We start from the raw sequence: 27,181 nt of genomic DNA, 5'->3' as shown, positions 1-27,181 counted from the left end.
AACAAATTAATTTTTAAAAGCCAGCTAGAGTCTTGGTGTTTTTTTCTAGTCTTGGCTGTGCCTTAAAGTCAATAACCAACCTTGTGGTTGGGGTACAGGTCATCTCTCATACAGCAGGGTGCATCCATTGTTGGAGCAGGCTTCCTGTGGAGGATTGGTGATGGCTGTCTGAGACAATTTGAGTTTTAAAAAGAGCTAGAGCTACTGGGGTTTTCTAATTTGCTTGGTACTGAAGTCAAGTAACAGCAATTTGTGTATGAAGAGAGGAGAATCCTAGCTAGATCTTGTCTTGTTATGGAACTCTAACAACCCTGTTAGGAAAGAAGAGTTAGTATTTCTTGTTTGCTTTCTGATTAAGGTCAAACAATGGAAGGAAAAGAGTTTAGGTGTTGGTCTGCAGGATTTTGTCATGTCTTGGCAAGAAGAATGCTGGTTTTTAATATGTGAATTCAGTGGGTGTGCTCTTACTAGTGTCAATAAGTACTATTTAGTGAATAGGATGATGGACAACAAAGCTGTATCATGGACCCTCAACAAAGATGTATCATGGACCCTCATTTGCCTACAACTGTGGTATCTGTACCACTTCTAGGCTGAGAAAGCAGCCAGCTGGGTCTAGATTCCAGGAAAATTTCTGTGCCAAAAATATCAAGTCAAAGTATTATGATTGATTCTTGTCTTCCTTAACTGAATGGCACTGATATTGTTTTACTGAGTGACCTAACTAGGAAGTTAACAATTCATACTTCTTACACTACTGCCACAGCTGCTGAAATTCAGGAAGTATAAAACACATTCATTCTTTCCTGTTGTTTAAAAAGAAAAAAAAAGGCAAGGTATATCAGTGAGTTCACTTGCAGATTTCTTACTGTTTTTCAAATCCACCAATTTTAGCTGTAAGCCATTAAACCAGAAGCACTCATAATTATAGCTTTATAAACCTTATAAAACGAAGGCTCACTTATTTAATATCTGCCAGTGCTTAGAGAGTGTCAAATTGTTGAGGAAGGAGAACTTGCTGAAGGAGGGAAATGCTACTGTGGATAAAGTAAGTTCTTGCCTTTTAGCTGATAGCCAGATTGTTTTGTTGAAACAAGCTTTTCTAACATCCTATTTCTTAGAACAAGAATACAAATGCTTTGCTGAAATCATGTTTTTTCGCTCACTGAATAAATATGGAACTTCAGATTCAGAGATAAGATATTAGAATTTTCCACAGGATGGCTGAATCATAGTCTTCTCTCCACACATGGACACAATTTTACAGCTTATTTTCCTGTTTGTAATACTATATTGTACTTTACTACTTGAAGTTCAGCAGGATCAATGCTTGCACTTGAAAATCAACAGTGGAGCTATTGCCAGGATAACACTTTCACAGATGACACTTGCTGTTTATTTGCTTGTTTCTGAAAGAAGAAAAAGGAAGTAATGTCAGCTTTGACAAAATGGTATATTTGATAAGTGTGGTTTATAATTTTTTTTCCTTTATTGCCAGAACACTTAAGTATACAATATCACTTTCTTCTGCCATGTCATGTGTGTGCAATTGTTGGTGTACTGAAGATCCCTTACAGATAATATTACATTTTAAAAGATCAGGTTTCAAGTAATGGGACACCTTTGAGTATTTTTAAATGCATGCAAGTAATTGTTTCCACCAGAAAAGTTTAATAATCTGCTTTTAGTCCTAGTTGATTACATTGATAAGCTGAGTAGGGAAATGCAACTTCCCATTTATTTCTGGCTGTAGTATCAACCACCTCTGTTTTTAAAGTGGATTTCTTAATCTCATAGTAATTTGGTGCTAGAACATTGGCTGTATCTCAGTGACACCAAGTGACTGTTCTCACTTTGGGAGATGACAGCTTCCTATTTGAAGAGGCTTGGGAAATCTTGGTTTCTGGGGCACAGCTCAGCATTTGAAAATATTGGTGTTTTCCTAACTGTGGATGCCATTTCAGTCTTGGCATTCCAGACATGAAAGGTCACATAGGTCACATGGAACTACCAAACACTCCTTGTCAAGTGAGTTTGTGTTATTTACTTTAATATGACTAGAATGCATGCTTAGCACAAACACACCCTTCTATTCAGTGCAGGATGAGAGTTGTGTGCTCAAATTTAAATAGCAGTTCAGTCTCCAGAGCCCTTCTACAAAAGGATCCTCTTTGCTTGCTGTTAAGTGAATTTTATGTTCTAAGCTAAGAAGAAAAGAGTTTGTCTCTTGACCATTAGAAAGATGCAATGCCTTTCTCACCACGGCCTCTCTCCCAGCACTCATATCTTGCAGAACTAGAATTCTTGAGGGATTTTCTTTCTTAATATCATTACTCAACACTCTGCACGTGCATTGCTTCTTGGTCTACCCTGTGATGGCTTACTTAAGAAGAGAGATGGTATAGGCTGTGCATTTGTTGTACATTAATTTATTGATAAAATCATGTCTTATATTAGCCCAGCATAATGCACTTAAAGCTGAGAGGAACAGTGGTATTCAGTAATGGAACTAGGGATGAAGGGCAGGGAAACAGGATTTTCTATTTTTTCTTAAATATTAATGTCCAAAACTTAAATTCTTCTCTTTTGACTCTAGTTTACCAACTTATTTTTTATTTCCTTGTGGGTTTTTTTGGCCCTTGAAAATCATGAGGGTGTTTTGAGTAAACACAGCCAAGTCATCTTATGAAGCTGTTTTGCCCAGTCTTTGAATGCTGCTGACACATTTGCATGCAAAAATGCTTTGTGAAATGTGGGAGGAGTGCAGAAAAATTTCAAGGCATAGATGGGGTAGATCTGTGCTGGGATTGACTTTGAAGAAGGGAATTGTTCTATAATCTCCTACTTCCTCCTTGCATTGAGATTCTGAAGTGCTTGTTTCTCTGTGTCTGGGGAGTGTAGCTGTCTTTGGAAAGGCAAGGACATGCAAAGCATTGACATCAAATCAAGAAGAAAATATGCATAACTTTCATTGTCAGAATTGATGTAATTGAAGCCACCTATTACTGGTAGCCTAAACTAGATTATAGATTATAAAACCTAAACATAGATTATAAAACCTAAACATAGATTCTAAAATATACCATTTCCGTGATCTAGCACTTTAAAAAATTATATTCCTTAAAAAAAACCCATAAAGACACACAAAAACTTTGCACAGAAGAAATACATGTAATTGAGTAAAGATGAAGTAATTTCTTTTTATTAATGGAAACCTAAGAGTATTAAGGCAAGGTCAGTTTTCAGCCCAGATTAAATCAGTGATAGTAACATTGGCAAGTGATATATAAAGGCTTCCTTGCTGAAGGTGGCTGTACTGGCACATAATATAACTGGAAGAGAGTTCCTGGATTCTCATGTTTAGTATTTGTTGCAGTCAATGCATTTGTATATTCCCTTTTGCAAAGTTCCCAAGCATCTTCTTAAAGTGGTCAAAGCTTGTCTCATTAACAAATTATTTCAAAGCTTATGTGTTTGGACTAAAGCTTGATTCCAGGATTCTGGCTAAAAGTACTCACAACCAGCTTGTATGCCCAGTTGGATAAAACTGGTATTTTATCTTGGTATTTATAAGAGCATTTCCACCCTTTGTAAAGTGGTTTTCTCTCTGTTTGTGTAGGGGTGACTCTTTCTCCCAGTCAGTGTAGGAGACTTGCATTTATATTCAAAGAGATGCAGGGAATCTTGTGATAAGGCTGATTAGGTATGCTCATGGTACTCATTTCGGAACAATATTATGCTGTCAATCTTCCTTGCATAAACTTACGTACATCTCACCTGTGTCTTAGGTGCTATTTTTAAATCTTCTGACCAGATTAGATACTGGCAGTGCCTTTTTTTGATGTTTCCCTACACAGCTCTGAAGGAAATGCCTTAATTTATGTAATGGGTAGCTCTTTTCTCTTTTCATACCTTCACTAATTTGGTAATGTTGATCAGATATTCCATGCATGTGAGTGCCTTCCTCTCCTTGGTCACTTCCCAGAGTCTCAGCAGAACTTGTGCTTGGCTTACTTCTTGGACCCTGACTGTGAAAAATTCCAATCACTTCTTTTTAAAATTTTAGAAGTTTAATAGTAATAAAATGGTTATAAAAATAGAGTAATAATAATTTGGACAATTTGAATTAGGACAATATGAGACAACAGAAACAAAGAGTTATGGAAGTCCAGGTACCTTTTTCTGGGTAGGCTAAGCCTGAAAAAGGGCACCTGTTAACAGAGGGTTAACCCTTAAAAACAACAGCCTGTTGCATATTCATACAGCTCATACATGATGCATGAATTCCATTCAAACACAGGATTCTGTCTGGTCAGTGTCAGCTTCTTCCTCATAATCCTGACGGCGTCATCCTGGCTGTGTGAGGCTGGAAGAAGTTTGTTTCTCCTGATAAGACAGCAATAAATTCTCTTTCTCAGAAAGATTTAGGTGTCCTGTGGCTGCTATCTCAGTGCAAGTCCTTTCTTTAGGAAAAAAAAAGTATCCTTCATAGCATAGTTTCTATTTTAACATTTTGTTATAACCTAAAACTATATTTACCACACTACTTAAGAGAATTAATACAGCATTACTTTCTAACACAACACATACAATATTCATTTTAATATTTGTGAAAAGCCAATCATAAAATACACATTTTTCACACTGACCTTGCCTCCAGGGCTGATAAACTGCATTCCCTGTCACTGCTTCTGTTCATGTGGCTCCTCTCACCTGGTGTCCTAGTTGTTCAGTGCATCAGATGTGCCTCTATGCCTTTTGTCAGCAGCAACTTTTGGTAGACACCTCAATTCCCTTATTAAATAAAACTAGCTCCCAGACAATTCTTGGCAACTTCTTCTGGTGATCCATGTCCAGCCTGATAATTCTTTATTGTCTGTGGCCAGTCAGTCACTTTGCAATTCTTCTACCAAATAAGATCCTTACTAACTTTTTTTAATTCAGCTGTTGTCCAGTCCAGATGCGATCTAAGATTTCTCCTGTCTGTTTTTCACTTTTTGTAAAAAGTTACTCTCTTACTATTGACTGCATGGTACTGATTGTAGTAGGGCTGATGTCTTTTTACTTTTCTCCCCTCTGTTTCAACTCTAAAGACAGGTATTCTGTTTGTTCTCCTGCCATCATCTCCAACTGGGTTTTTTTGTGTGCTTTAGAAATACAGGTTGTAGGTTTTAAATTATTTCATTGGCTCAATGTGAAGTAGACACAAAAGCTTGAGAATACATCAAAGTTTTATTTGCAACTCTGTGTACAATCTGCCTTTTTTTTTGCAGGAATCTGCAGTGGTTTCATGTGTTTTTCTTCACACATGCTCAGGAAGATGTTACTTTTAATTTCATACTGGTTTTTGTAGTTTCCAGGTCTGTTTCATAGTCGACATCCTATATTTATTTCTTTACTAAGAAATTTTCACTTCCAGGTTACTACTTCACATAATTTCTATGAGGTGTTGAAGAATTTAGTTTCTAATCTTTTAAATTAGAATTTTTTTAAGCTGTAAATTTATTCCTGTACTTTAACATCTGAGGTGCAACTTCTTTAATCAACTTGTTCTCTGCCTTCTGGGAGCTGTGGTGAAGTGCTTATCTAGTTGGGGCTATTTCATCTTCCAAGTTATCTACTGCATGCTGCATCCCATGAGGCGTTTCCAGATTTGTTTATGCACATTTAATGAAGCAGCAACTCAGCATTTTCAGTTTAGAGAGGCTGAACTCCTCAATCTACATGACTACTTTAAACTTCATGTGAGTCATAAGTTAATCTCTTCTAATGCCCAACTCACTGGGATATTTTTCATTCTAATAAAATAAAGTCTGTAGCAATGCTGGCTTCTTTGAATCTACTGCAGACTCTGAGCAAGGCTGTCCTTTTTAAGTGTGGTTGGTTTTGGTTTGGTGTTTTTTGGTTTTTGTTTGTTTTTTTTTTTTTTTTACTCAATTGTATTCTGTAAGTTCTCTTGCAATGGTGTGTTTGGGGTGTTTTTGTTTTTTTTTTTTAAATCTATCACAATATTAAGTGGTGTATATTTGAACACCCCCTGCCTCTATGGGCTTTTTTTGAATAGCATGTGCATTTCATAATGTTTTAGCCACTAAGATACTGTTGTCCCTATGATATTTAATCTTGTATTTAATTCAGGTGCATTAGTTTTGTAGAGGAGGCCTCTTTTTCTGTAAGTACACAAATGCTTTAGAATGTTTTATCTCGTCATGCCTATTTACCCGGGCAGACTGCTTGTCTGCCTGAACCCTGTTCTAATCTGTGCTAGGACTTTCAGCCCTTTATCAAGCAATCAGAGATAAGAGTCCTTCTTGGTCACATTCTCATTTTTCTTTACTGTGCCTTGAGGTTGGATGTGAGGTTGTGTGGGTGCCCAACAACTCTCACTTCTCGCTTTCATCTGTAACGCCCTCCCTGGGCGTGTCCCCTTGCCCTTCATGGTCAGTGTCCTTGTCTCATAACTGAGAGTCCTTGAGCAGGAGAGTCCTGCTGAGTGACTCTGAGATGCTGAAATGTTTCACCCATCTTTCTCTCTGCTCATTATTTTAATGCCTTTTTATCAAGTCACTTGAGATATAGCTGGATCAATTGTTTGAAGTCCTGCCATATGAATAATCTCTAGAGTCTGTGCCCCCTCCTTAAGTGACCTTGTACACCCAGATAGAATATAGCTTTGAATCAGCAGGGAAATGCATAAAGAGCAAGGGAGAAGGGGAAAGCCAATATAGGTGAAACTGTTCACTTAAATGTGACTTTTTATATTTTATAAACATAAAAGTGCCTCATGTTGCATTTAAGTGAGTATAAATAATTAACTGAAAATTATTACATGTCATTTTCTTTCAGTCACAAATACAGTAGTGGCTGTTGCCAAGGTTTATTGCTATTGCTACAGCTAAGGCAAATTTCCAGGTCATCAGATAGATGTAGAGGAAAACATCTGGTAAATAAATAGATTCTGGAATTTGTCGACATCTGGACTGGTCACATCTGTTTGATTTTTTTTTTTTCCTTTTTTGTTGAAGAAAATGTCTCTGAATAAACTTACTGTGATTAGGTTGAAGCTTCTGCAGGATGGTATTTATTTATTCTGGTGGATGTCATATATTTACTCTGATGGATCTTCTTGTTTTAACATAATTGCTTTTGAATTAATGCTTTCATGACAATTTTGTGAATATTTAGGCCACAATTGTCCTGACCTGAAGCTGATAATGCCTTTTTCTTTTTTGTGGCTTTTTTTATGTACACGTGACTCTTAGGAGGGGAAGGAGTTACACTGTACGTGTTCCAATTTTGGAGAGGAGAGCAAAATCTCTTCAGTGTTACAGATGATGAGAAAACAATTTACCTTTTTGTGGTATCTTTTCTGTCCTGCTAATCCCCAGATCCAGATTTAGAGGCATTGTGTGTCTGTGCACCGTAGCTGCATGCTTCCTTTCCGCTCTGATGCTGCAGTTGCCTTGGCTGATCTCCTCCGTTCCTCCCTCCTTTCTTTCGCTTGCGTGGGTTTGTCGCTTTTTTCCTTCAAAGGCAGCATGTGGTGTGTCCCTGCTCTCTGCACCTCACATGGTGGTTTCAGATGTGGGGAGAGGCTGTTTGGTGCTCAGGACCTGTGCAGCCCTGGCTGACAGGCTGCCTGCCCTGCCCCTGTCTGGTTGCTGCTGCCTGAGAGCGGAACGGCTCAGCCCGGATGAGCCCCATGGAGTTCTGGGGCACTGAGCTCTGATTCATGGCAGCTAACACAGAAATGCTGTAAGACTATATGCCACAGTACAGGCATGATGTTTTATACACTCTGGGATTTTTTTAACCTTCATTTGTTCCAAATAGTCTGTTGTGGTCAGCAGAATTTTAAAATAAAAACGTGTTCTGTAAGAGTAGCCAGATCTAGTATACAAAGTGCCTCCAGTACTCATCCCTGTTTTTGATGCTATTTATCCACATTTTGATTTGTTACTTCAGGAGGAAGAATCTTAATGGAATGAGTGCCATGATTCTGTGCTTTACCACAGGTTGGTAAATGAAGTCTGTGCCTGCACTGACAGTAGGGAGCCTTTCTGTTCTGGGGCAGCTCAGCTAGCAGCAGAACACAGATTTCCCAGTGCAGAACAGCATCATGGAGGCAATGTGTCAGGAGGCTCACTTTAAAACCTCTCCTAAACAGCAAACAGACATAGTTCCTTTAACCTGTTCTATTCAGCCTGGTCTGCACCTCACAAATGGTAGGTCAGAGGGCAGAAAATCAGTGGCATTCTACCTTTGGTCTTGTTCAGTGTAGTAGGTACTTTTTGGCAGCCCTCCAGGCAGTGTTTGTAAAGTGCTTGCACAGCTCTAACACAGCCAATCCTGGGGAGTTTTACAGCTCAAGTGAAGGGCCAGGTAATGTGGCATTTGGTGATTCATATGGTCTGGTAAATACTTTATTTTCCATAAATAACATTATTCTTCTTTTCCCCACTTAGTAAAGGAGAAAGGGATGGATGAAACCAGAGAGAAAATAGTAAGATGGTCAGATGAGAGTATGGGGGGGAGAGAACAAAGTTTGGAGTTCTGGCCTGAGGGAAAGTGGGAAGACTTGTTATTGCAGCAGTGGTTACTTTTAATTTAACTCCATGGATTGTAGAAAATCTGTGAGCACTTTAATTACATAATGACCTCTAAAATGAAGGTGAACAGAAATGCTGAATTCACAGAACACATTTCTAAGCTGTCAGCCAGATTTTCTGAGTGAAACCCGTTATCAGCACAGAGAGAGGAAAATGAAGCTTGCTATATGGAACTTTTCGTTACATTTTTTGAGATCTTTATTGGGTACTAGAAGGCAGAGGAGAGAATTTGTTTCATGCCTTTATCAGAGTGCTGCAGTCTCAGCTGTTCCAGCAGATTTTGGACCCTCCCATGCAAGCTGTGCCAATCCAGTGGCTGCAGGGAAGGGGCAGCCTGTATATGAGTGTGTAGCCTTGCTCCTCTTCCTGCCCCATGGTGCCCAGTGAGGTGGCACAGGAAGAAGTGTGTGGGCACCACAAAAGACACATCTTTGACTGGAAGCACAGGGCAAGCAAGATTTACAATCTGCTAACAAAGCAGCAAAATGGCTTAGTTTGAAAAAGTATGCATGCTTCCATCACCTGCTGTAACTGGAAGCAGAGTGGTGGAACAGGGAAACATTTGCTCTCTGGAAAAACAGGAGCTCTGAATGAGTGTTGGAGACTAATGTAATCATCCAAATGGTTTGCTTCCTGCCTTGCTGTGCTGACATGCCACTCTGCATGCCTGGGTGCTTTTTCTAACGAGAAGGTTTTTCCCTCCTTGAAAGACTGAAAAGCTGAGGGGGAGCTATTAAATTCTGAAAGCTATATTTAGCTGGGAGCAATTAAAGCTAGCACTGTATAATGACACTTGAGATTAGCTTATCCATCAGGCAAACAGTAAGATTTTAATGTTTGGTTTCAGTCAGACTTGGCATTACTGTTAACTTCTGCTTACATTCATGAAATTATGCATTTTAGAAGGTGTGCCTGGTGCAGGTTGTCCTGGAGAAGTTATTTGCTTGCTTACTGTTCCCACTTTGTTCCTACTTCCATTTGCTGTGTAAACCCTGTCTGTAGTCCCATGTTGCTTTTGAAAGAGATAGTTCTGCTCTACCCTCCAGTCACAGATGCCTGGTTTGCTCTTTTCATCATCTTTATGCTTGCAGCATGTTGGTGCAGTGAAATGACTCTGCAAACATTATGGCTAAAAATTTGGCTTTTTCCTTCTTCAGTTATTAATGGAATTAATGTTCTACTCTAATTTCTCTCTGTAGTCATGTTGCTGCTGGCTTTAGTAGACCATGCTGAGGGCATAAATGGCTAACTTTGAGAAGAGAGAGAATTAGCTGGTTCCTCCCCAAGAGGAGTTCTGCTTGATGCAGACTCACACCAAATTGCAGTCTATTGCCAGACTGAGTCTTTGTTACACTCCTGGTAGGCTCTTCTGGAAACAGTTAGAAATATTAGTCCTTCCTTAGGACTAATATGGTACAAAGCAGCTTAATTAATTGCTGTAGATTTGTTAAAAGGTCACTTATTGCGTGTTCATTCTTTTTTTCTCTCGGGTACCAAATAATTAATTTTCTCCATTCTGCATTAAATGAACATCCCTCTGTGATGCTCACAGGATCTATAGCCATCCACTATTGCTCAGTTTGTTCTTCTATCCCAGTGCATCAGGCTCTAGAGTTTTTCATTTTTGAGAATGTCTTTACAACTATGGGTTGCTTTTTTCTTGCACAGGCACAGAAAAAGTTAAAAATCAATTAGCAGTGCATTAAGCTGATCTCAATTTCCCAGATGGTTTTAGAATTTGTGTACCTGTGTTGCAAAATATTCAGAAACAAAATCATAGGAGTGCTTCTTTCTGCTCACTGATCAGAAGAGATCTCTTGAGTACAGTGGTTTGGGGACCAAGGGGGAGCGTGGAGCCTTTTTTGACCAGCAAACTGTTGGGGAAATTTCATTTTGGAAGGAGGAGAACATGATGTCTATGCAAAAATGGGGAAAGATTGTGGAATGGCAAAGGCATCAGTTGGCATTATGGAGTGCCTAAGAAGTTGATACAAGCCTTGGTCTCCTGAGCTGCTGATGGCTTAAGGTGCCCAGTGAAGGGTGCTTATAGGCTGTGTCTCCTCAAATCTGTCACTTGCATTAAGGCTCCTTCCAGGGTCCCTCTTACTTCAATATGATATGTAATATACTCCTAGTAACTAACATAGTTCTTTGTAACTGGTATCAGATAATTTTTATTTAATAATTTTTTTTCACATAATTGTTTTAACATAATTGTAATCCTATTTTTCTAACAGTGTTCATGCAAATAGCACAAATGTTTGAGATCTAGCTTGTTGGGGTTTTTTTTGAAGGTTTTTTGTGAGGTTATTCTGTTGCCTTAACCATGAGAAGTTTTTAATATATGATTAGTTGGAAGTTTTGAATGTAGAACAGCTTAATTTTTGAGTTACTGGGAAAAATGCCAGCCATAGATTTGGGAAAGTCTGAGTAATAAAATCATAAAGCTGGTTCATCGCTCAAATATGTTGTTATTTCAGCTGCCTCTGCCCACTGCATGTTCCTACAGGCTAAAAATGTCAATAGGCTCTTATATTAATAGCTATTTTAGGACTCTAATCTTAAAAGGCAGTACAATGAAAGAACCTTAGATTAATCAAAAATATCAAAGTTGACACATCAAGTGTTCTTTCTTACTCTAGTTTAAAAAACTTCCACCCTTAATACTTAGATTATTAAAAATATGCAAGTTCCTGTGTTAAATTATCCTAAAATTAAATCACAGATGTTTAAGCTACAAACCAGATGGGGACAGTGGCATTTTTAGGAATCGATATAGACGAAGCAAGAAATTAAGTGTAAAATGTGAAATTAGGAGATATTAAATGCAGACAGATGATAGGGCAAGGCAAAAGTATAGCTCAAAAATCTGAGTTGAAAATAGGGAAAAGGATTTCCTTTTTCCTTGGAGAATATGCTAAGACTGTAAGAATAATATTAAGTAAGAGCAGTAATGTAAATTCAAGAAATGCAGAAGAATTTAATTTCATTACTGAATTAAAGCTGTAGTCTATGACAGCATGTAGAAATAATAGCTAAGAAAAAGTAAATTGTAACAGTAACTCAAATTCAAAACTGTTGTCGCAAGTAATTTGAAGAATTCTCTTTTTCTCATATTGGTTTTGAAGAAAGATCAGGAAAGCCTCAGAGAAAGCTTAACAATGTGCTAGTTTTTATAAACAGTATGTGGTAGTCAGACACTGGTTTGTCTGGGGCTGATTTATTGCAGACTTTTGGAAAATTTATCATCAAGCTGATATGGGAACTGACTCGGGGCAATAGAAATTCAAATCTAATAATTGGACCATGCAGTCCATGAAAATAAAGGCAGACTAAACCAGTGTTTCTTTTTAGCTGAAATGGAGCACGTTAAGCTTTGTCATAATGTCTTTTTGGTAGTGTTCATGTTGTACAGAGAAGTCTTGCAGGCTGCTAAAACTGTAAAATTGGATGGTCTTCAGAAAAAGTGCATTTGACTAAACATCAAAGCCCTGTGTTAGTTGCTTCAAAGCAATGGCTGAATAATGTTACAAGTTTGTAAAGAGTAGTACCCCAGCATCTATTTCTGTTCAGGATTCTTCTTTCTTGTTTTAGTGCTGACAGGGTGTTTGGGTGGGTTCCCCACAGCCTCAGTAGAGTTACACACTGGTGCAGAGTTCTGCATCTTTGCAGCAAGAAGGGTTTCTGTTACAAAATGCATTGCCCCCACACTGTATTAGTAGACTAAAACTCAACTTGCTTAATTATATGGGAGAATGTGGGTAACCTGAATTTTTAATGCATATCTTTCAGGAAAAACTCAGCTGTAGATGCTGTATTTTAAGGAAGTGTTTTGGGAGGGGAGAATACACAAAAATCAAAGCAGAAAAATTTTCAGCTATTCATATATCCTACTTGTTACTTCCCTTGTGCTTCTCAGGTATGAAAGGACAATGCCTCAGGAAGTTTTATTTCTCATCTGATTTTTTGGTTTGTTTTTCAGATCCAACACAAGACTCATGTGAGCTTGCCACATCCTCCCTAATGGAATAGCTCATCCTTTCACTTCTGTGAGAGAAGAGATTTGGATTCTTCCTGGTGGCAGTGATCCTACCCACTCACTGTAAGTCAGTCATCCTTCTCTCACAGCTGTGTTGCCCTCCTTCTGGGAGAGAAGAGGTTAAATTGGTGTGGAGCCTTCTAGCCTAGAGAGAGCATGATCAAAGAAACTGTCTAAGAAGCTTCATGGTATGAAGAATCACTCAATGGAGAATGGAAGAGGTCTGCAGTATAGCTGAGAAGGGGCAGCAGTTCATCCCCTTTTGGGATAAGACATGATGCTTAATTAGATCTCTAGAGAAGAAAGTTACTAGAAGAAAGTAACAAAGAAATAGAATAGGTAAACCTGAAGTTGTGCTTATGTAACCTTTTATTCTGCTTAGACAAGGGTAATTGTTCAAAAAACCTCAAAGTTCTGTTACTTTTGGGGGAAATGGGGAAAAAATACCATTTGTTGGGTTGTACTGTGTTTGGGCTCCCTTCAGTCCAAGTCTTTGGGGTTTCCACTGATCACCCACTGAAAGGGGGGAAGGGGGACTCTCACCCATTGCACCATTGCACTGTGTGGTTTGTGTCTCATTCTGAAATCAGCCAAATACAGGGCTTGGGCAAGGCTGAGATTATGTTATCAGTGACATTGAAAAACTTCTTTTCCTGCTGGTGAGTTTTTGCCTGAGTGTTCACTAATTGTGAGATTTAGCACTGGGACAAAATTCTGTCCTGAGTCATACTTCCAGTCATGGCACTTGAGGCATTTTATCTCCTTTAATGGTATGTAAATGTAGTCACAATGCATTCTGAATACTTAACAGTTTCTCTTTTGGTGTAGGAATGTTGATAATGTGTGACCGTGTTCACAGGGATCTCAGGTTGAGGGAAGAGATGAGGCTTGTTTCAGAAGGCTTGATTTATTATTTTATGATATATATTACATTAAAACTACACTAAAAGAATAGAAGAAAGGATTTCATCAGAAGGCTAGCTAAGAATAGAATAGGAAAGAATGATAACAAAAGCTTCTGTCTTGGACAGAGAGTCCAAGCCAGCTGACTGTGATTGGCCATTAATTAAAAACAACCAACATGGGCCAATCAAAGATCCACCTGTTGCATTCCATAGCAGTAGATAACCATTGTTTACATTTTGTTCCCGAGGCCTCTCAGCTTCTCAGGAGGAAAAATCCTAAGGAAAGGATTTTTCATAAAAGATATCTGCAACAATAATGTATTTGAACTTTCTGGCTAGCTGCTTGTGCTGCACTTAAACTTTTAATGTTTGTATTTGTGTGTGTTTATAAATATATCTATTCTTGTCCTTTTAAACCTGTAGGGACTAGATTAGTATTTTAGAGCACATAAGCTGGTTAGGATGTTTTAGGCCTTATGTGCATGTAATTTACTTATTTGATTGCAGTTTTGGAAGGCTGGGTGTTCTGAACTTTGCAGTTCTTATAGTCCTGTGTATAAATTAATGTTTTTAAAGTCAGTCTTGATAGACTTACGTGGATCTCATACTTGTAAACCAGAATAGACCACTGCTGTTTGCACTAATTTCTTACTATATTTGCACCTGTGTTTGTGTAGGCTTAATCACTGTTTAAACCTGGTGAATTTGTAGGCAGAATCTCTGTTTCTCTTGAGGGCATGTAAAAGGTATCACTGGCTCTGTGGTGCCCAGGAGGAACTTGCTTTCCTCTGGAAAGCTGGAGATGAGTCATGAGAACTGAAGTACAGAGCAGGCACAAGGACTGAATCTTTGCTAGATGTGACTGCTGTAAAGCACATTAAAAACCACATATGTTTTCAGCTTCTCTAAATTAGAAGCTGTAAAGGTGTCAGTGGAGGAGAGCCAGGAGTGGAAAATACTTTCACTTGGTTGTTTCTGTTGGTAGGTGCTGCCATGCTGCTCCAATGGGAGGTGCCCTGTTGCTATAGGATCCTTTTATCTGTGAAGATAGTGGAGTTTATCAACACTATTATAAAACAGCTCACTGATAAAGTTGGGAAGTTTTATGTTTAGGTAGCAAGCCAAAGGTTTTTTTGTTGCCTAATGACTTTCAAAACATTTCTGTAGGAGGCAGAAATGAACACAGACCTGCCCCACCCCAGTGTACAACATGTGGCAATTTTGTTTACAGAGAGGGTTCCTGTGGAACAGATAGCCTTGTGAATTCACATTGTGGAGTCATGCAGGAAACCTGTGAAAAACTCTGGTCATGACCTTATCTGCTTGTCCTAATCTTTCCAGTGTTCCCCATTGTAAGGCAACTTGGATAGCAAGGGTGGTAGATTTACAGGGATACAGAACTGACAGCATTTTAACAGTTACAAAGTGGGATTTTTTCACTGCTTCTCTAACAGGGGCAGCAGAAGACTGGAATGAGAATTAGGATTTACTTTAACAGTAATACTTCCATTTCCATACTGATGCAGTGCAATCCTGTTGGTGTATGTTCTTGGAATGCATTAATTCTTTGTGACACCCTGTTTTTTGAGATACATTAAATCTCACATTAACATGGAATAATTTCACTAAATAGCTCTGTGTCTTTTGAAAAAGGAAAGAAACAGTAGCTGATGCTTAAAGTGAATTCACCTTTAAGTGGCTATTTAAATTCATTTTTACAAGCTTGAATATTGAATCCATGGCTGTTACAGAAGCAACTTCCATATGTCACTGAGCCTTTAGAGGAATTCTTTACTGCTCTCCTGAATATAGGAAAATATAGTGAAAGAAGTGATCCTTAGTCCACATAATTTTTTTTAAAAGAAACTTAATGGAAACTTTGTGTATTCTGTTCTATGTTGGTATTTTCTGTTAGTTTTGCCAACCTAAAATTCCAAGCTGAGTTCTTTAGTACAAATATTATGTACATTGAATCTTTGGTTTTATCTCACTTTTGAAAGGTATTTAATTTTACTTTTTAAGCTGAATATCAGCAGCTCAGTGCTGTCTATTGCTCTTTACTAATAGTGTTATATGAAAACCTCTTCATACAGAATAAAATTCTTTGTTAAAATATGTTATTTAGTACTTCCTCTGAAGGAAAAAGAGGCCAAATCTTAGCATGCATATGCTTGTAAATGCAAAAATAACAAATGTACAACCCTAGCTTTTGTGTACAAGCTCAGGACTCTAAATTGAAGCCACTTCTCTCATATGTGTTTCTTTTGGAATTAGCTATGAGTATTTGTACTAACTTGTCCAGTGAATAGTAGCATAGGTAAACCTCCTCCAAAAAAATGTGAAGAAGGGATGAAAAAGGCTGTTTGTTAACTTCTTGTCTCACTAGTGGCTATTGAAACAAATCAGTTTTGTTATTTTTTAAGACCAAAACAAACTGTTACAGCTGAGTATAATGGATTGCATCTGTGATTGGAAGAGGTGAATAAGCAGGTTATCTACCTCATGAAAGTATAATTTGTATCTTTTAGTTTTATTCATAGATACTTTGGTCTAAAACAGAAAACACCTGCTTAGACAGAGGAACTGTTTGAAACAGGAAGACTGCTGATTTCATACAATCTCAGAATAAAGTAATTTTTTAAGACTTGTTTCAGTAGAAAAAAACTGTGAAATTACAAAAAGGTGAATGAAATATACATCACAATTTCATTAAGGCAGCAGGATATTATTAAATGCATCTTTTAGGGCAAATTGTTGCTTGTGCCAAATGTGTCAAGCTGATGTTTGGCTTGAGGTGGTGTGCCAAGGTTGTGAGCTCCTCAGCCCTGTGGTGCCACGGTGACAGACCATTCTCCCTGGGTTAAGGGAGAATGCCACACACATGAAAATTCAGGTCTTTTTAACAGTTACTGCTTCCTACTTTGGCAGAGACCATGAACTTTAAGTGCTAGAAATAGCTAATTAGCATAGCCAAAAGTAACTTAGGAGATCATGAGTCTTGTCTCCTGTTATAGAAACTTTAGATTCCTTAAGCTTAAATGCAGAGAAAAGTAGCAACTACTGTGTGTCTGGTTGTTCCAGAGACAATCAGCTGGGTCACCCTTCCCATTTTAGCAGTGGGAACAAGTTGCCTTCTTACTGACATTACAGTGAGGATTTTATGAAGTGAGATTCTGCATTTTGCTTACAGAAAGTGATACAGATAGTCCATATTCCTACACCAGTGAGAATGTTTTCATCACACCCTCACTGAGCAGAAGCATGCACTTTTCATGAACTCAATCCTCGGATGTACATAATTTTTTGCTTGGAAAAGCCAAAAGAACTTGCCTGTTCTTTTAAGAGTAGTTTTAACAGACCATCTCTGTCTTTTAGTATATGCTTGAACGTGTGCTTCTGCCAGCCTTATCTTTTTGAAAAAAGATGGGGTACATTTTTCCTGTCTTTGTTTATGTAGACTCTGTTAATTTATTTGTAAAATTATTTGTACAATACAATTATTTTTAATTATTTGTAAATAATTTGTAAATAATTTGTCAGCTGAAGAAGAAAATAAAGAAATAATAATAACGAAATAATAGAAATAAAGCCACAGATACATCAGAAGGCAGAAGGTTTGTCATGTTTCAAAGGTGGCCTTTGAAATTAATTATGACCAACAGCTGTATAGCTTCAGGGCTCTTGTGTGCAAGAGAAATGCAGGAGGGTGGAAGAGAAGGTTGCTGTTGTTGGTGGTGGGCTCCTCTGGTGTGGTGATGAGGATGTGAGACTGAACCCCCAGTGCTGCCATGTGTAATAGTGAATGAGGGATGGCTTTGGCCTCTAGTCACTGCTGCTTATTCACTGATTCCTAGTTTGTATGCCTTATACTCACATTGCTTCAGAGAAAAGGTCATGTTCTTGTTTTAGTTCATAAGGCAGGTTCTCATAGCACCAGGTACTTCAAGACAAAATGAAAATGAAATTGTTACCTTAGGCTGGAAAAGACTTCCTACTAAGCAGAAAAACATTATGATTATTGAAGTAGTCACTTCTCAAGGAGAAATAAAGATTAAAGACTGAGTAAAATGTTAACAGTATAATTTTTTTGAGCTACATGTATAAAGCTGAGTGGCTTTTTCAGTTTCAATCAGTGGACTTCTCTTACATTAATGTGTTTAAATTTTGTCCCTGTGTACTTGCCCAAGAATGTAATGTCACAGATTTTTTTGTTGTGCTTCTTATCAAACCATATAAGAGGGATGAAAAATGATCAAACCTGGTGAAGTATAATTATCAATAGTGATGAATAAACAGAGATGTTTTTATGAAAATGTAAAATCTGGAGTATTTGTTTAATGAGTTTCTTTAACTTACCCAACTTTATGCATCTCACAAAATGTCTGTTGTGGAGACATGTGCATAGCAAGAACTTTTCAGAAGAGAAGTACATTCTCACATCAGCTTATGTTTCAAGAACATTAACATTCTGAGAGAAATCCAGGAAAGGTGTTACCTGACAAGGAGTAAAACACACTCTCTGGTAACCTGGATGCTCACAATAGTGAGCATCAGAGTAAGGATAAAAATAAATTGGTGATAAAATGATGGTGATAAAATAAAATGATGAAAAAGCTTTAAGAAGCCTTCAGTGCAACAGCATGGTTTACTGTGACTTTCACTGCTCTTCCCTTCAGAGAAGTCCAGGTGACTTCTCTGTCTTCTGGTCTGGAGGAGACCTGGGCTCTGCTGCTGTATTTTTGGAGGATGGCAAGTTATTAGAGAAAAGGAAAAGTTTTTGATCTAAGACCAGATTTCATATGATACTTTACCTTGAGAAGTAGGAAAAATTTTCTTTTTTTTTTTCCCTTAAGTTCTGCCCATGGTGTGTTTGTCCCCTGGAGTTTTTTACTTCCAGTGCTTAAATATCTGAATAATTTGTTGAGTGTCCACAGGTGTGCTGGAAGATACTTCAAGCTGTATTTTATTTTAAACATAAAGCAGGAATTATGCTTTCAGAAAAATCAAATAAATTCAAGTTATTATTCTACTTTAGAAGTCTAATAATAAAGGATTAATCAAAATGTTGACACTAGTCTTTCTGTAGCACAGCATTTGTTTGGAACTTCTAACAAGCTGTCAAATCATCCAAAAAGAAATTATTTTAGTTCTTGGGGACACTTACATTAGCTAAAAGGCAGAAATCTCTCAGCTGCTTGAATGGTCCAGAGGCAGCAGTACTCACTGTGGTGACAGTGAAAAAGCTGTGTGTTTCTGGCTGAGGGACACCAATGGAATTTGGTGTTGGTGATGACAAGGAGGACTGGAGAATGGCCCTGTCCCTTTGTGTGTAATTAGTTTTTTAATGCCAACTTTTAATGGGCATTTTTTTGCTTCTAAACATTTCAACTGTTAATGTTGTTTCTAACACACATTGTGATGAGTCAAATGCCACTACCTGCTTGCTTTTTTTTTTTTTTGCCACCACTGGACAAGATGATAGTAACAAGTGGTTAGCAAAGTAAAATGTACCCTAAGAAAAGCTTAGTTTATAGTTGTACCCTTAATACCATTCAGCATCTGGCCAGCAGCTTTTGAGGGAAAACCTTTGTTTCAGGAGAAATAGGATAAGCATTCATCATTTAGTTCAAGCTTTGGGACTCTGAAGGAAATTGGATTTTCCACTCTATGGAGTGAGACAGGCTGTAAAATCTAGAACTTAAAAGTTCAATGGATTTTGATTTGTCATGAGGGTAGTATAAAATAAACATTTTCTATGCCTGTAATTGGCTGTTTGTTTTATCTTACACAAATTATAGTTTATACTTCACCTTTAGCATTTTTACATGTGGTTTATGTTTTGACTAGAATTGTCGGGTTTTTGTTTGCTGGGTTGCCTTTTTTTCCTCTTTTTGTTGTTTTGTGGTTTTTTTTTTTTTGGTTCCATATAGCTATTGAGGAAATCTAAAAGAAGGCACTAATTAAGAGGTGGTGCTGGCTAAGTGACAGCTGTTAAAGGCATGATTCAGCATCTCCTGCTGCAACTAGCTTCCCCTGCAAGTTGGGAAGTCTCAGTCTATCTTGTCTTTGCAAAATCCTTGGTAAAGAAGTGCAGGTAACCAGGGTGCAGGGGCTGCCACAATGGCTGTGTGGTGGGTTGGCACCACCTAAGCCACCCTGTCACTCCCCTCAGCTGGATGGGACAGAGAAAATACAGTGGAAGGCTCATGGGTCAAGATAAGGACACAGAGAGATCACTCAGCAATTGCTGTCTTGGGCAAAACAGCCTTGACTGAGGGAAATGAATGTAATTTAATGCCTATCAAATATGGAATAATGAGAAATAAACCCAAATCTTAAAACACCTTCCCTTCACCCCTCCCTTCTTTCTGGGCTCAACCTCCAAATCTACTCCCAGTGAGCAGGGAGTGGGGAATGAGGGCTGGAGTCACATCATCCCACGTTGTCTCTGCTGCTCTTTTCTCCCCAGGGGAAGGACTCCCCACTCTTGCCCTGCCCCAGGGTGGGGTCCCTGCCATGGGAGGCACTGCCCCAGGAGTTCCTGCTTTCCACGGGCTGCAGTTCATCCTCAGCTGCTGCAGTGTGTCCCCTGTGGGCTCACAGAACTTGTGCAATACTTCTGAAATGGGATTGTGGCTTTAGGCTGGAGGCCCTTCTGACAGTATCTTGTAAGAAATGAGGAACCACTGATAGCATGCCTGGGTGGCTGGCTCTGTGTGGGATGCTCCAGCTGTGCTCTACAGGCTATTCACTGCAGACTTGGACTCAATGATCCTTGTGGGTCCCTTCCAACTCAGAGTATTCTGTGATTCAGTTGTCACTTGTGGGAAGATAAATTCATGGATTTTTTTTCAGTTACATAACTATGCATCACATTTCATTTAACTTATAGCCCAGAAATCTGACTGTAATGCGCTCGATATGATGTGTGCATTTAAAACACAAAGGCACTGTCATAGAGAAAATAAATGTGCATATTAAGACTTGATTAAAAAGGGATCATTAACACTTGAAGAAGGTGCTAGTATACTTCAGATGCATATATAGAAAACATGAGTATCAATATGCAATATACCAATATATCAATATACCTATACTTTGCATAGGTATTGGAAATGAAACAGTTTTGTGATCACCAAGAATTATGGGGTTTGCTATGGAAAGTGCAGCAGAAGTTCTTAGCCTGATGGATGGAACAGAGCTGGTGAAGGTGTATTTGGTAGAGAGAAAGTCTGCAGTCCTCCAGAGTGCCCACCTGAGGCAGATGGCAGGCTGATTGACCTGAGCTCAGGGGCCAGCTCAGAAGGCCCAGCCATGCAGGTGCTGAGCAAACTGTCCAGATCTGAGTCTCTGCAGTGAGTCAGGGCTCAGGGGCTTCTGCCTTTGCTTCCAAATGTGCTGCCATCAGTCTGGTGTAATCTAATAGGCAGTGACCTTTAATTGCCTTTTGGCCTTGTGGCATCAAGCTGCTACTGCCACAAATGACAATTAGTAAAATTCTTCTCATTAGACAGCAGTGAACAAGGATTAACATGATAGAAAGTCCGGGTAAGGAAGATGTATTTTCCTTTATAAAGAATATTTTATTGCTGTCACAAAAGCATCCATCTGACTGCATGTGTTTGAATTTCACAGTAACCTGAAATTGTGAAAACTAGCATTGTTCCTACTTACTTATTTAAGTTAGCAGTTGCAAAGAAGTTCTGGTTCAGTATGTTAAAAGGAAGATCAAATGGAGGACTGTTCAGTGGTTTTGGATAAATTGTGGCAACTCAGTTTGGACTGTTTGCTTTCACCTGATTTATTTAATTTGCTACCTGTGAAATACCCTGTTTCTGTCCATGGGCACATGAAGGTTCATTTATGTTGTTGGAATAATGTCTCTCTGTTTGCTCAGCTGAAGAAAAATCAGGCCTGCAGCATCTCTGAAAGTGGTTCTGAATCTAAAAAACAGTGTTTGCTTATGTACAAAATGTTAATTGTCACTCTGCTCTCTTCAGACATAACTAATGTGTGACTTAATTTAGATATGTTAACTGAGAATCATTATGTTCACAGGGGAAGTAATGCATTTGTCACATGTATTTACTTTCTCATGCTTAATGCATAGCATCCAACTTGACAATTCCTGCACTTGTTGGTGAGTTTAAGCTCCTTAGATTTACTGTGTAAGGTGGTTAAGCTGCTGGTTTTAACTTCCAAATGCCTAATGCTTTTTCCATGTCCTCACCTAGCTCCAGAAAAGTATCCCTGGCATGGGCAATGGGGCAGGGACGAAGACAGAGAGAAATTGAGCTGTTCAGACTGGTAAAAGGAGATGTGAACTCTGAGCAATTTGTGAAGTCTGCAGGCAAAATTAATATAAAATCAGATGCCTGTGCACAAGGCAGCAGCATTTATTGGAAGCTTTAATTATTTTAAAGCACTGTATGCTGGATTTGTATGGACAATCTGTAAGAACAAATAACAGACTTGTCAGAATTAGTTGCTGAATGCCATGGGGAGTAGAAGCAAATTTACATTCCAATTTTGGGAATAATACTGAAATTTTGACTAGATTGGCCATTAGTAATAGGTCAGAATTTGTATTTCTGGGAATGCTATCATTTATGTGAAAGAAAAATGTGAAGTGTGAAAGCTTTTACTGCAGGTTTGGGTCTAAATGAACTTCACCTTAGGGTGGCTGTTTTAGGAAGCATGAAGATGCAATCAGCTTTCACACCTTTTAAAAGCGTGATACTCATTCAGCTTGGTAAGCAAACTATTCCCAAAATCATCCTGGCATGTGGCTACCATTTGTCCCCTTTTCAAAACCCTTTTGCAAAAACCTAATATGCTAAAGAGAGAAAAACATAAGGAGAGGGATCAGAGTATTCTTCTCCGAGTAATTCAGTAACTTTTTTGTACTTGACACAAATATAGATTATTTACATTTTTTGTATACACTTCAGAAATGAACTGTCATGTGGCTCTAGTAGTATTTTAATTCAGTTGGCCAAAATGACCATTTGGAATACAGCATCAGGTCTCCAGGAAGTGCTTTGTGTTGTACTGTACTTTCTTTCACCTCTTAAAAGTGTGATACCCATTCAACATGGTTAGGCAGTCTATTCCCAAAATCATCTCTTGTGATGCTGGAGGCTGGCAGGGGCTCCTGCTTGTTTTGTCACTGTGTTTTATAGTTAAATAGTGACTTGAAGCAGTGATCACCCTCACTGTGATCTGCCTAACTGGTATTGTAAAATCACTCTAGAGAACAATTTTTTGCTCTCACCCTGGGTGGGAACCATATGGGAAGAGTTTCAACAGCACCTCTTTTATTATTCCCACTGTTAGTGTGAGTGTCCTCCTCTGGAAGATGATTATAATGAGGGATATCATGGGGCTGGTGAGCAGTCAGGTGAGTCAACAGGTTAGAGAAGAGCCTGAAATAGGAGCTGGGGCACTGCCAGCTCCCGTGGCCACCTTGTTTGTTTGCAGCTAGAACAGACCGTGGATTGGTTTTCTTATTTTTTGAGTACAGAAGAGAAGATTCAAACTTCACGTGCTGATAATGTAACTTCTCCAAATGTCATACTTCCAACTGCCATTGGCCATTCCCATATTTATTTTTAATGGGATGTTGCATGTAAATCCTTGCTATTTTGGTGTAACAACACTAAAGATTTTTGGGTTTTTTGACATATTTTATGATGTGATCTCAAAAAGAGTATAACATGTTAGGAGAAATAATTGGGTGCATTTTTGTATGGAAATCTTAGGGGTTTTTTACTTAAATTACCATTCACTGTAATTTTTTTCACATTTCTCCTCCAGCTCCTCATTTTCTACATGCATTTAATTTTTCTACCTTTTTACAATTAAACATGTAGAACAATAGAATGAAAATCAGTTCAATGGTTCTGGTTGAACTGCCTGTATTGCACAGGTGTATTTTTTTCTACAAGGCAGTGTGAGTTATGACAATACTTTAATGTCTGCAAATGTCATGTTTTCCAGTCAAGGCTGGATGAAAACTTTCTGAATAGAGTTTCAATATTGAACAGCCTTTGAGAAGACAATTTTATGTCAGAAGTCAAATTTTATGTCCTGGGCTTTGTAAAGGTGTTTTCCTCCTTTATGGATTCTATATTTTATATTATTATAAGTATGTTCTTGAATAAGTATCTCAAACCTTTAATGCTAAAAGTATTACTTGGTGGCAAAATTGTAAAAAACATATTCAATGAAAGATTAATATTAGTAAAAGTTAAGGAAAAAAAATGTAGGTCAGCATGGGTGAAGTAGGCGTGAGTGCCATCTGTTAGGAAAATAGCTTGCAGTATTGTTTCCTGCAACTTCATATGTTGATGTTTTAGTAATTTTAGACACTTTTATTAAAAACCCTGAACCTTTTAATGTCTTCCTCTAAGAAATTGCTTTGTTCTACTTTCCTTTTCAGAAATTCATCAAGAGAGTTGCATGAAATAAGACTTGTTAAGTATTGTCAGAACTCACTTTATGCGCTATCCAGATTAACCACAGCTTTGATTTGTTTGTGTTGCAAGTCCTGATGGTCTAGCAGAGCCAGTGCCATATGTCAGCAGCTTAAAAACTAACACAGAACTGATGGAGGATTGGAAGGAGAGTAGAGAGAGAAGGCAATGACTGGTGGAACTCTAATATTTAGCTGTTTAAGGAGAATCTACATCACTTGTGAAAACTTATGTTTATTTCTGGTTTTATAGCCTATAATTAAAATCCAGCTTGATGGTTGCTCTTCAAGTACAACCAACCTCAAGAATGCTATGAAGCAACCAAAATGTTGGACTGTACATATTACAAAACTCTTCATGTTGTTGTCTGCCATCTCTATGGCCTGCTTGCAGTGACTGGGGCTGAACTAAAAAATTATTTACTACTTAGAAATAAAAAATATGGATAGTTAATTGTACCACTCTTTCACTGAGCTCCAGTAAATTTCTGTGTAAATTATTCATTCTCTCATATTGCTGAGGCATCCTAATTAAAACCTTCCATCTTTTAAACCTCTAAAAATACTTGAGAATCAGAGCATAGCTAAAGCTTTTTTTAATCATGGGGTATTTAATTTGTATTTAATTAAATCCAAATAGATAGTTGCTAGCTTGCACTAACCAGAATCTAAATGTAAAACTGGGGGCAGAACTGTCTGGATCAATTGAAAATAACAGTACTTCCACTTTCTTGGCCACCAGCTGGTTATGACCATCCCAAAGCAAAGTGTGTGAACTACTTGCTGTGACAAAAATCTTGCTCTACTGAAGTGGAGAAGGGAGGGCTCCTGTGATTTTTTTAGTTTTGTATTTGTTTATTTTTTGTCGGGGAATCTACTGATCTCCAGGAAAGGACAGTAACAAATTGCTTGGGAGCAAGAATTTCCTTAATTACTTTGGCAGATTTGAAAGTTAATATGATTTTGAGCTCTAACCCATCAGTGGAGGCACTCTGAGCTGCTACTGAGACCCACAAAAGTTCTCAGCAGCTTTGTATTAACTCTGAGCTCTATTGCTGGCAACAGGACATATTTTTACATTGGGATATCACATTGTAGCAGACTTGTATAAACAAACTTAGTGCATTCAAACTCTTTGGGTCTTCCTTGTTCTGGGCTGTCTGTAATAGTTACATTACTACTTTTTTTGGCTAATCTCTGAACTTGCTTTTAGATTTTGTACCCTTGTAGCTAGGCAGAGACAGGGCAAGATCTGACATGAAGTCACTCACTCTGAGATGGACGTTCTGATCTTCCCAAATACAGGTTTGCAACTTCTGCAGCTTTGTGTTTAGTTTCTTCCTTTTTTGAGGGCAGAAGTTCCCTTACCAGCTCAATCCAAGTTGAGCCTTTGTGGTAACCCTAGTTGGATTTGACTTCCCCTCCAGCATTTCAGAACTGGAGGACATGGTGGTGGGGTTGCATCATTTGAGGTGGGGAGGGGATCCCCTGTATGGTTCTTCCCTGTTCAAGAGCTGCCCTGTTAACCAGTCAGAGACCCTCACTTCTGGCCTGCATCTTTTTTTGTCTCACCCAGCTGTTGTGATTGATACTTTCCCATTTCTTATTAATTAGGCAAAACATTGAATGGAGTCATTCAGATTTATAATCTGAATTCCCACATCTTGCATCTCTCTGCTTCTTGGTCTCTTTCAGTTCATCTTTTCCCTATACCACGAAGATAATGTTGCAGAAAACTTGATCCGTGGAACCGCTTTCCTGGTTCCCATTGTCAAGGTGTTCATTACAAGCATAAATATGAATGGATTTAAGAGCAGATGTGATACAGAATCTTCCAAGAGTGTGGTTCTGGCATCTGTGACTCGTGGTGCCTGTCACCTGCATACATGTATGTGGGTCGTGTGTTTCCAGGGAAAAGGACAGCTGCAGGCATCCTCCTGTCTGTCCTGGAGGAGCTCCTGCTAAAGCCTTAACAGTTTTAATTTGTATTTTAAATGAACACATTTCTGTGAAAGATGTAGATTAGATATTCAGAAGAAATTCTGTGAGGGTGGTGAGGCACTGGCACAGGCTGCCCTGAGAAACTGTGTGTGTTCCAACCCTGGCAGTGTTCAGTGCCAGGCTGGATGAAGCTTTGAGCAACCTGGTCTAGAGAAGATGTCCCTGCCCATGGCAGGGAAGTTGGAACTGGGTGATCTTTAAGGTCCCTTCAAGCCTAAGCCATTTGATTCTATGGTTCTCTATATACTTTTTTCCTTCATGCTGGCTTTTGGTTTGTTTCTTTTTTTTAATTGAAAACTTGGAATTAGCCAACTCCTACCTTTTGGCATTAATAATAAAATTACTTAGCACTTGTAGTACTAATTCTTCTCAGGATACTTTATATGTTATTATTTCCCACAATGCATTTCTAAAGTGCTGATATTTGTTTGCACATTGTGTGTTTAGAAACACAGTATTAAGAAATTAGTGACCTCTCACCTAAGGTGGTGTTAGAGTTAACACTGATCTGCTGGCAACTACCTGCCCTTGTTCAGAGCACCACACATCTCTTTTGTGGTTTTCAGCTCTCTTAATATGAAAGACCTTCTGGAAAAAAAAAAATCTAAATAATATTTAAAAGAAAGCTGTAGTGCTACATGTATAAATGCTAATGTTGTAAAGTACACTGAAAAAGGTGTCCTGGAGTGGACCTAGAGACAGAAGCCTCTAAAGTTACATTAAGTTGATCAAGAGGAAATACAAGATTTTTATAGCTCGTCATCATTGCACTGTATAAAATGTGTAAACAAATTTCCATGCATCCTAGGAAGAACTGAATCTTGTTACCACAGTTATTAAAGTTAATAAGATTTAAATTTTGAGGTAATAGGCCTGCTTACAAAGGAAAAATATGAAACATTCTCAAAGGGAAGTGCTGGTTCCTTTGTACCCTTTTTCTTTTAGCAATTAGTGATATACAGGACAAATGACAATTCCCATATATCATAGAAGAACAGGTTTCTTAGTGGGGGATTAAAATTTTTGTTTGGTTCATTTGGTGTTTTTTTGTTTGATGTTTTTCATGGTTTAGTTCATTTGTTTTTTTTTAATTTAGAAAGTAGATGATGCCAAAGTATGAAAGGTAAAAGAGCACATCAAAGAGGACAAAACA

The 27,181-nt window shown here is 38.3% G+C and overlaps 1 protein-coding gene across 5 annotated transcripts in view; it reads left to right on the top strand.

The window, feature by feature from the left end:
• OSBPL3 (oxysterol binding protein like 3) overlaps positions 1-27,181 on the top strand; it is an 86,797-nt gene that overhangs the window by 7,001 nt on the left and 52,615 nt on the right. For 4 of the 5 annotated variants that reach the window (XM_077176157.1, XM_077176172.1, XM_054634504.2 and 1 more), the window contains exon 2: positions 12,592-12,711. The exons of the other annotated variant lie outside the window; for it this stretch is intronic. The gene's annotated coding sequence lies outside the window, so the exon portion shown is untranslated. The remainder of the gene's footprint in view (positions 1-12,591; positions 12,712-27,181) is intronic. 5 annotated transcript variants of the gene reach the window in all.

This window comes from Agelaius phoeniceus, chromosome 1, assembly GCF_051311805.1.
Source record: "Agelaius phoeniceus isolate bAgePho1 chromosome 1, bAgePho1.hap1, whole genome shotgun sequence".
NCBI classification, from domain to species: Eukaryota; Metazoa; Chordata; class Aves; order Passeriformes; family Icteridae; genus Agelaius; species Agelaius phoeniceus.
This window is presented reverse-complemented; position numbering and strand designations above follow the sequence as displayed.